The sequence below is a fragment of the Panthera pardus genome, unplaced genomic scaffold (assembly GCF_024362965.1).
Source record: "Panthera pardus isolate Hobbes unplaced genomic scaffold, ASM2436296v1 HiC_scaffold_27, whole genome shotgun sequence".
Taxonomy (NCBI): domain Eukaryota; kingdom Metazoa; phylum Chordata; class Mammalia; order Carnivora; family Felidae; genus Panthera; species Panthera pardus.
The window spans coordinates 72,712,166-72,723,608 of NW_026526843.1; positions in this window are offsets into that span (position 1 = coordinate 72,712,166).

Below are 11,443 nucleotides of genomic sequence, written 5' to 3' on the forward strand. Positions count from 1 at the left end.
AAAAGAAAAACTGACATAAAAAGTCCAAGTCCAGAACTCTACCAAATTGCAGGGAGAGCTGTTGGAAGGCTCTTCAGGTGAGAGGGGTTGATGGACACTGTCTATGCTTCCCCTCCATCTTGAGAGCACAGACGAGTGTAAAATCTGGGCACCCTAACTGGTCTGCAAACACAGTGAGCCATGGACACTTACCCCACACAAGCCATAACCACTCTGCCAAGGCGGCTACAGGGCAGTGAATATCAGAACACCCATGGCTAGCATGCACCACAGCTCCAGGTTTTTTGACAAGGTGACATAGACACAAAGAACCCCAGAATTCTCCATGCCCATTCCATATTGGCTTCAGATAGCTTTCTGTGGGTACCCCCAGGGTATTGCATTCCAGAAAATCATGGCTGATGTCTGCCTCAAATCCAGTCTCCATGCCTGCATTGGATTTAGCCACCCCATCAGAGAACCTTCTGTGTGGAGCACCCTGGAACACTCTTACAGCACTAATCTTGGATCCAGTTGAATGTCAGAGAACCTCTCTCCTGACCACCAGAGACATACTGGTTTACACCCAACTGAGATTCAGTTGTCTGACTAGGATGCCCTCAGTGTAAAGAGCATCCAGGATAATCCAGCTTACAACCACTTCAGCTTCGGCTGTCCTGCCAGGGAACATTTGTGTGTGAAGAGCACAGGGACCCTACCTCCTGTCCATTTTAGCTTTAAGTGTCTTGGCAGGACATATCTGGCATGTAGTACCCCAAAACCTCCCAGCTTGTGTTCCACCTTAGCCCCAGTGACTCCTTCAAGGAATCCTCTTTGCAGAGAATCCTGGAAGACCTCAGTTTGCATACACTTCAGCTTTATTGATTCTGCCAAGTTGTCCTCTGTGTGTAAAGCCCAAATTCCCCCTGGCTTGAAGCCATTATAGTGTGAGGAATCCTGCCAAGGAACCCTCTGGACAGAGATCCCAGGAATCTTACAACCCACACACCACCTCAGTTTTAGCTGTCCCACCAGGGTACCCACTAAACAGAGCACTGTGTACACTTGATTTACTCATTTCAACTTCAACTGTCCTGCCAAGTTATCCACATTGCACAGAACCCTAGAGCACCCCAGCTTATATTCACTTCAACTTTATTTGTCCTAACAGGGTACTTGCTGTGCAGGCCTAAGAGTCACAGCCCATGTAAGCTACATCTACAGCCAGTCAACACAAATAACCAAAAACACACAATCTACATAGGGGGAATGATCATACACACAAGACCATTATCTCAAGTTTAAGAGAAGTAGCTGTTCTGCCTAATGCATAGAAACAAACACAGAAAGTCAAGCAGAATGGGAAGACAGAGGAATATAATCCAGAAGAAAGAACAAGAAAAAATCCTCAGAAAAAAGAATGAAATGAAATGGAGATATAAGCAATATACCTGATAAAGAATATAAAGTACTGATCATAAAGATGCTCACTGCACAGGAAAGAAGAGAGGAAGAAGGCAGTAAAACCTTGAATAAAGACATAGAAAATAGAGATAGGGGAAGATGGCAGCGTAAGACGATGCTGGGCTCACCGCACGTCCTGCTGATCATTTAGATTCCACCTACACCTGTCTAAATAACCCAGAAAACCACCAGAAGACTGCAGAACGTAGTCTCCATAGCCAAGCGCAGACGAGAGGCCCACGGAAGAGGGTAGGAAGGGTGGAGAGGCTGTGCGCACTCCACGGAGTGGCGGGAGGGAGCCGGGGCAGAGGGGTGGCCCGCTGGCCAAGCAGAGCCCCCGAGTCTGGCTTGCAAAACAGAGGGGCCAGATGGAGTGTGTTCCGACAGCAAGTGGGACTTAGCATCTGGGAGGTCATAAGTTAACAGCTCTGCTCGGAAAGTGGGAAGGCTAGAGGACATTGGAAGGGAGAGTTGCTCAGCCCTGGGATGACAGAGCTCAGTTTGGCAAGGAACAAAGGGCGCTCGCCAGCAAAATCTCCCTCCCCCATCTCCCAGCCCAAATCCCAAAGGGAACCAGTTCCTGCCAGGGAACTTGCTTGCCCATGCAAACACCCAACGCTTTGCTTCTGCGGAGCCACCCCTCCTGCAGCGGGTCTGACTCCCTCCCACTGCCACAAGGCCCCTCCTGAAGTGGATCACCTAAGGAGAAGTGAGCTAAACCTGCCCCTCCTGCTTCCGTGCACCTTGCCTACCCACCCGAGCTAATACGCCAGATTCCCAGCACCACAAGCCTGGCAGTATGCCATAAGCCAAGACGGGCCACGCCACCCCACAGTGAATCCTGCCCCTAGGAGAGGGGAAGAGAAGGCACACACCAGTCTGACTGTGGCCCCAGCGGTGGGCTGGGGGCAGACATGAGGTCTGACTGCGGCCTCGCCCACCAATTCCAGTTATACATCACAGCACAGGGGAAGTGCCCTGCAGGTCCCCACCACTCCAGGGACTATCCAAAATGACCAAACGGAAGAATTCCCCTCAGAAGAATCTCCAGGAAATAACAACAGCTAATGAACTGATCAAAAAGGATTTAAATAATATAACAGAAAGTGAATTTAGAATAATAGTCATAAAATTAATCGCTGGGCTTGAAAACAGTATAGAGGACAGCAGAGAATCCCTTGCTACAGAGATCCAGGGACTAAGGAATAGTCAGGAGGAGCTGACAAATGTTTTAAACAAGATGCAAAATAAAATGGAAATGACCACGGCTCGGATTGAAGAGGCAGAGGAGAGAATAGGTGAACTAGAAGATAAAGTTATGGAAAAAGAGGAAGCTGAGAGAAAGAGAGATAAAAAAATCCAGGAGTATGAGGGGAAAATTAGAGAACTAAGTGATGCACAAAAAAGAAATAATATACGCATAATTGGTATCCCAGAGGAGGAAGAGAGAGGGAAAGGTGCTGAAGGGGTACTTGAAGAAATCATACCTGAGAACTTCCCTTATCTGGGGAAGGAAAAAGGCATTGAAATCCAAGAGGCACAGAGAACTCCCTTCAGACGTAACTTGAATCGATCTTCTGCATGACATATTATAGTGAAACTGGAAAAATACAAGGATAAAGAGAAAATTCTGAAAGCAGCAAGGGGTAAACGTGCCCTAACATATAAAGGGAGACCTATAAGACTCGTGACTGATCTCTCTTCTGAAACTTGGCAGGCCAGAAAGGATTGGCACGAGATCTTCAATGTGCTGAACAGAAAAATATGCAGCCGAGAATCCTTTATCCAGCAAGTCTGTCATTTAGAATAGAAGGAGAGATAAAGGTCTTCCCAAACAAACAAAAACTGAAGGAATTTGTCACCACGAAACCAGCCCTACAAGAGATCCTAAGGGGGATCCTGTGCGACAAAGTACCAGAGACATCACTACAAGCATAAATCATACAGACATCACAATGACTCTAAACCCGTATCTTTCTATAATAACACTGAATGAAAATGGACTAAATGCACCCACCAAAAGACATAGAGTATCAGACTGGATAAATAAACAAGACCCATCTATTTGCTGTCTACAAGAGACTCATTTTAGATCTGAGGACACCTTTAGATTGAGAGTGAGGGGATGGAGAACTATTTATCATGCTCCTGGAAGCCAAAAGAAAGCTGGAGTAGCCATACTTCTATCAGACAAACTAGACTTTAAATTAAAGACTGTAACAAGAGATGAAGAAGGACATTTTATAATAATTACAGGGTCTATCCATCAGGAAGAGCTAACAGTTACAAATGTCTATGCACCGATTACAGGAGCCTCCAAATATATAAAACAATTACTCATAAACATAAGCAACCTTATTGATAAGAATGTGGTAATTAACACTCCACTTACAGAAATGGATAGATCATCTAGACACACGGTCAATAAAGAAACAAGGGCCCTGAATGAGACATTGGATCAGATGGACTTGACAGATCTATTTAGAACTCTGCATCCCAAAGCAACAGAATACACTTTCTTCTCGAGTGCACATGGAACATTCTCCAAGATAGATCATATACTGGGTCACAAAACAGCCCTTCATAAGTATACGAGAATTGAAATTGTACCATGCATACTTTCAGACAACAATGCTATGAAGCTTGAAATCAACCACAGGAAAAAGTCTGGAAAACCACCAAAAGCATGGAGGTTAAAGAACACCCTACTAAAGAATGAATGGGTCAACCACGCAATTAGAGAAGAAATTTAAAAATATATGGAAACAATTGTAAATGAAAATACAACAATCCAAACGCTTTGGGATGCAGCGAAGGCAGTCCTGAGAAGAAAATACATTGCAATCAAGGCCTATCTCAAGAAACAAGAAAAATCCCAAATACAAAATCTAACAGCACACCTAAAGGAAATAGAAGCAGAACAGCAAAGGCATCCTAAACCCAGCAGAAGAAGAGAAATAATAAAGATCAGAGCAGAAATAAACAATATAGAATCTAAAAAAACCTGTAGAGCAGATCAACGAAAACAAGAGTTGTGTTTTTTGAAAAAATAAACAAAATTGACAAACCTCTAGCCAGGCTTCTGAAAAAGAAAAGGGAGAGGACCCAAACAGATAAAATCATGAATGAAAATGGATTATTACAACCAACCCCTCAGAGATACAAAAAATTATCAGGGAATACTATGAAAAATTATATGCCAACAAACTGGACAACCTGGAAGAATGGACAAATTCCTAAACACCCACACACTTCCAAAACTCAATCAGGGGGAAATAGAAAGCTTGAACAGACCCATAACCAGCAAAGAAATTGAATCGGTTATCAAAAATTTCCCAACAAATAAGAGTCCAGGACCAGATGGCTTCCCAGGGGAGTTCTACCAGACGTTTAAAGCAGAGATAATACCTATCCTTCTCAAGCTATTCCAAGAAATAGAAAGGGAAGGAAAACTTCCAGACTCATTCTATGAAGCCAGTATTACTTTGATTCCTAAACCAGACAGAGACCCAGTAAAAAAAGAGAACTACAGGACAATATCCCTGACGAATATGGATGCAAAAATTCTCAATAAGATACTAGCAAATCGAATTCAACAGCATATAAGAAGAATGATTCACCATGATCAGGTGGGATTCATTCCTGGGCTGCAGGGCTTGTTCAACATTCGCAAATCAATCAACGTGATACATCACATTAATAAAAGAAAAGAGAAGAACCATATGATCCTGTCAATCGATGCAGAAAAGGCCTTTGACAAAATCCAGCACCCTTTCTTAATAAAAACCCTTGAGAAAGTCGGGATAGAAGGAACATACTTAAAGACCATAAAAGCCATTTATGAAAAGCCCACAGCTAACATCATCCTCAATGGGGAAGAACTGAGAGCTTTTTCCCTGAGATCAGGAACACGACAGGGATCACCACTCTGACTGCTGTTGTTTAACATAGTGTTGGAAGTTCTAGCATCAGCAGTCTCACAACAAAAGGAAATCAAAGGCATCCGAATTGGCAAAGATGAAGTCAAGCTGTCGCTTTTTGCAGATGACATGATACTATACATGGAAAACCCGACAGACTCCACCAGAACTCTGATAGAACTGATACATGAATTCAGCAAAGTTGCAGGATACAAAATTAATGTACAGAAATCAGTTGCATTCTTATACACTAACAATGAAGCAACAGAAAGACAAATAAAGAAACTGATCCCATTCACAATTGCACCAAGAAGCATAAAATACCTAGGAATAAATCTAACCAAAGATGTAAAAGATCTGTATGCTGAAAACCCTAGAAACCTTACGAAGGTAATTGAAGAAGATACAAAGACATTCCGTGCTCATGGATTGGAAGAATAAATACTGTCCAAATGTCAATACTACCCAAAGCTATCTACACATTCAATGCAATCCCAATGAAAATTGCACCAGCATTCTTCTAGAAGATAGAACAAGCAATCCTAAAATTCATATGGAACCACTAAAGGCCCTGAATAGCCACAGTAATTTTGAAGAAGAAGACCAAAGCAGGAGGCATCACAATCCCAGACTTTAGCCTCTACTACAAAGCTGTCATCATCAAGACAGCATGGGATTGGCACAAAAACAGACACATAGACCAATGGAATAGAATAGAAACCCCAGAACTAGACCCACAAACGTATGGCCAACTCATCTTTGACAAAGCAGGAAAGAACATCCAATGGAAAAAAGACAGTCTCTTTAACAAATGGTGCTGGGAGAACTGGACAGCAACATGCAGAAGGTTGAAACTAGACCACTTTCTCACACCATTCACAAAAATAAACTCAAAATGGATGAAGGACCTGAATGTGACACAGGAAACCATCCAAACCCTAGAGGAGAAAGCAGGAAAAGACCTCTCTGACCTCAGCCGTAGCAATTTCTTACTCGACACATCCCCAAAGGCAAGGGAATTAAAAGCAAAAGTGAACTACTGGGACCTTATGAAGATAAAAAGCTTCTGCACAGCAAAGGAAACAACCAACAAAACTAAAAGGCAACCAACGGAATGGGAAAAGATATTTGCAAATGACATATCGGACAAAGGGCTAGTATCCAAAATCTATAAAGAGCTTACCAAACTCCACACCTGAAAAACAAATAACCCAGTGAAGAAATGGGCAGAAAACATGAATAGACACTTCTCTAAAGAAGACATCCGGATGGCCAACAGGCACATGAAAAGATGCTCAACATCACTCCTCATCAGGGAAATACAAATCAAAACCACACTCAGATATCACCTCATGCCAGTCAGAGTGGCCATAATGAACAAATCAGGAGACTATAGATGCTGGAGAAGATGTGGAGAAATGGGAACCCTCTTGCACTGTTGGTGGGAATGCAAATTGGTGCAGCCACTGTGGAAAACAGTGTGGAGGTTCCTCAGAAAATTAAAAATAGACCTACCCTATGACCCAGCAATAGCACTGCTAGGAATTTACCCAAGGGATACAGGAGTACTGATGCATAGGGGCACTTGTACCCCAATGTTTATAGCAGCACTCTCAACAATAGCCAAATTATGCAAAGAGCCTAAATGCCCATCAACTGATGAATGGATAAAGAAATTGTAGTTTATATACACAATGGAGTACTACGTGGCAATGAGAAAGAACGAAATATGGCCTTTTGTAGCAACGTGGATGGAACTGGAGAGTGTGATGCTAAGTGAAATAAGCCATACAGAGAAAGACAGATACCATATGGTTTCACTCTTATGTGGATCCTGAGAAACTGAACAGAAACCCATGGGGGAGGGGAAGGAAAAAAAAAGAGGTTAAAGTGGGAGAGAGCCAAAGCATAAGAGACTGTTAAAAACTGAGAAGAAACTGAGGGTTGATGGGGGGTGGGAGGTAGGGGAGGGTGGGTGATGGGTATTGAGGAGGGTACCTTTTGGGATGAGCACAGGATGCTGTATGGAAACCAATTTGAGAATAAATTTCATATACTGAAAAAAAATTAAAAAAAATATTATAAAAAAAGAAAAAAAAAGGAAAATATAAAAAAAAACCAATCTCATTTCAAGAATACCATAACTGAAATAACACTAGGAGGAACCAACAATATATAAGCAGATGCAGAAGAAATATCAGCAATATGGAAGAAAGGGTAATCTTCATCATCAGAGAAATACAAATAAAATCTCCACCTCACACATATGAGAATGGCTAATATTTTTATTTTTATTATTTTGAGAGAGAGAGAGAGAGAGAGAGAGAGAGCACAAGTGGATAAGAAGAAGAAGAAGAAAGAGAGCGAGAGAGAGAGATGGAGAGGGAGAGGGAGAGGGAGAGAGTGAGTGCGAGAGAGCGAGAGAATCCCAAGCAGGCTCCTCTCTGTCAGCGCAGAGCCTTATGCATGTCTTGATCTCAGGAACTCTCAGATCATGACCTGAGCTGAAATCAAGAGTCACATATTCAACCAACTGATATACACAGGCACTCTGAAAAAAAACCTAATAACATTTTGAGACTATAAAAATTATATGAAATTCAAATTTCATATGTATAAATTTTGTTGGAACACAGACATGTTCATTCATTTACATATTGCCAATGGCTGCTTTCCAGTTTGAAATTTTCCCCGGTTTTAAATATAAATTTTAGTTAACATACAGTACAATATTGGTTTCAGGAGTAGAATTCAGAATTTCATCACTTACATACAGCCCCAGTGCTCATCACAAGTGCCCTCCTTAATACTCATCACCCATCTAGCCCATGTCCCAGCCACCTCCCGCCATCAACCTATAGTTTACTCTCTATCATTAAGAGTCTTTTGTGGTTCATTTCCCTTTATTCTCTTTTTTCCTTCCATCCCATATGTTCTTTTGTTTGTTTGTTTCTTAAATTCCACATATAAGTGTAATTATATGGTATTTGTTTTTCTCTGACTTATTTCACCTAGCATAGTACATTCTAGCTAAATCCCCATCATTGCAAATGGTAAGATTTCATTATTTTTGATGGCTGAGTAATATTCCATTTATATACTTACCACATCTTCTTTTTTTTTATTTTTTTATTTTTTAATATATGAAATTTACTGTCAAATTGGTTTCCATACAACACCCAGTGCTCATCCCAAAAGGTGCCCTCCTCAATACCCATCACCCACCTTGCCCTCCCTCCCACCCTGCCCTCCCTTCCACCCCCCATCAACCCTCAGTTTGTTCTCAGTTTTTAACAGTCTCTTATGCTTTGGCTCTCTCCCACTCTAACCTCTTTTTTTTTTTTTTCCTTCCTCTCCCCCATGGGTTTCTGTTATGTTTCTCAGGATCCACATAAGAGTGAAACCATATGTCCAGAGTGGCCAAAATGAAGAAATCAGGAGACTATAGATGCTGGAGAGGATGTGGAGAAACAGGAACCCTCTTGCACTGTTGGTGGGAATGCAAATTGGTGCAGCCGCTCTGGAAAGCAGTGTGGAGGTTCCTCAGAAAATTAAAAATAGACCTACCCTATGACCCAGCAATAGCACTGCTAGGAATTTATCCAAGGGATACAGGAGTACTGATGCATAGGGACACCTGTACCCCAATGTTTATAGCGGCACTCTCAACAATAGCCAAATTATGGAAAGAGCCTAAATGTCCATCAACTGATGAATGGATAAAGAAAGTGTGGTTTATATACACAATGGAATACTACGTGGCAATGAGAAAAAATGAAATATGGCCTTTTGTAGCAACATGGATGGAACTGGAGAGTGTGATGCTAAGTGAAATAAGCCATACAGAGAAAGACAGATACCACATCTTCTTTATCCATTCATCAGTTGATAGACATTTGTGTTCCCTCCATAGTTTAACTATTGTTGATGCTGCTGTTATAAACACTGGGGTGCACATACCCATTTAAATCTGCAGTTTTGTATCCTTTGTGTAAATACCTAATAGTAAAATTCCTGGATCATAGGGTATTTCTGTTTTTAGTTTCTTGAGGAACCTCAATACTGTTTCTACAGAGCGGTGGCATCAGTTTCCATTCCCACCAACAGTGCAAGAGGGTTCCCTTTTCACTGAATCCTCACCAACACCTGTTTTTTCTTAAGTTGTTAATTGTAGACATTTTGACAAGCATTAGTTAGTATCTCATCATGGTTTTGATGTGTATTTCTCTGATGATGAGTGACATGGAGAATCTTTTCATGTGTCTGCTAGTCAACTGGATGTCTTTGAAAAAGTGTCTATTCATTTCTTCTGCCCATTTCTTAACTGGGTTATTTGTGTCTAGGGTGTTGAGTTTGATAAGTTCTTTATAGATTTTGGATACTAACCCTTTATCAGATATGTCATTTGCAAATATCTTCTCCCGTTCTGTAGGTTGCCTTTCAGTTTTGTTGAGTATTTCCCTCAATATGCAGAAGCTTTCTATCTAGATGAAGTCCCAATAGTTCATGTTTTCATTTCCTTTGCTTTTGGTGACGTGTCTGGTAAGAAGTTGCTATAGCCAAGGATATAGAAGTTGTTGCCTGTGTTCTCCTCTAGGATTTTGATGGTTTTCTGACTCATATTTAGGTATTTCATCCACTTTGAATTTATTTTTGTGTATGGCATAAAAAAATGGTCCAGTTTCAATCTTCTGCATATCACCATCCAATTGTCCCAACACCATTTGTGGACAGTCTTTTATCCACTGGATATTCTTTTCTGCTTTGTCAAAGATTAGGTGACGATATAGTTTTTGGTCCATTTCTGGGTTTCTAATCTGTTCCATTGATCTATGTGTCTGTTTTTGTGCCAGTACCATAGTATCTCAATGATTAAAGCTTTTTAGTATAGCTTGAAATCTGGAATCATGATGCCCCCAGTTTTGCTTAACTTTTTCAGGATTGCTTTGGCTCTTTGGGGTCCTTTGTAGTTCCATACAAATTTTAGGATTGTTTGTCCTAGCTCTGTGAAGAATGTTGGTGGTATTTTCATAGGGAATATATTACACGTGTAGATTGCTTTAGGTTGTGTAGACATTATAATAATATTTGTTCTTCCTAATCCATGAGCATGGAATGATTTTCCATTTCTTTGTGTCCTTTTCAATTTCCTTTATAAGCGCTCTATGGTTTTCAGAATACAGATATTTTACCTCTTTAGTTAGGTTTATTCCTAGGTAACTTAATGGTTTTTTTTTTTGGCACAATTGCAAGTGGGACTGATTCCTTAATTCCCTTTTGTGCTGCTTTGTTGTTGGTGTATAGAAATACAATAGATTTATGCACATTAATTTTTTATCCTGTAACTTTGCTGAATTCATGTGTTAGTTCTCCCAAATTTTTGGTCAAGTCTTTTGAGTTTTCTACATAGAGTATCATGCCATCTGCAAATAGTCGATATGGATGCCTTTACTTCTTTTTGTTATTTGATTGTTGAGGCTAAGATTTCCAGTACTATGTTAAATAGTAATGGCGAGTGTGGGCATCCTTGTCTTGTTCCTGACCATAGGGTAAAGGCTTTGTTTTTAACCATTGACGATGATATTAGCTGTGGGCTTTTTCTATATTGTCTTTATGATGTTGAAGTATGTTCCATCTATCCTTACTTTTTTGAGGGTTTTTGTTAAGAAAGGATGTTGTACTTTGTCAAATACTTCTTCTGCATCTATTGAGAGGATCATATAGTTCTTATGCTTTCTTTCATTAATGTGGCATATCATGTTGATTGATTTGTGAATATTGAACCAGCCCTATAGCCCAGGAATAAAACTCATTTGATCATGGTAAATAATTATTTTCATGTACTGTTGAAATCAATTTGCTAGTTTCGTGTTGAGAATTTTTGCATCCATGTTGATCAGGGATATTAGACTGTAATTATCCTGTTAAGTGGGATCTTTGCTTTAGGATCAAGGTAGTGCTGGCTTCCCAGAAAGATTTTGGAAGTTTTTCTTCTATTTCTATTTTTTGGAACAGTTTGAGAAAAATAGGTATTAACTCTGCTTTAAGTATCAGGTAGAATTTCCCCAGGAAGCCATCTG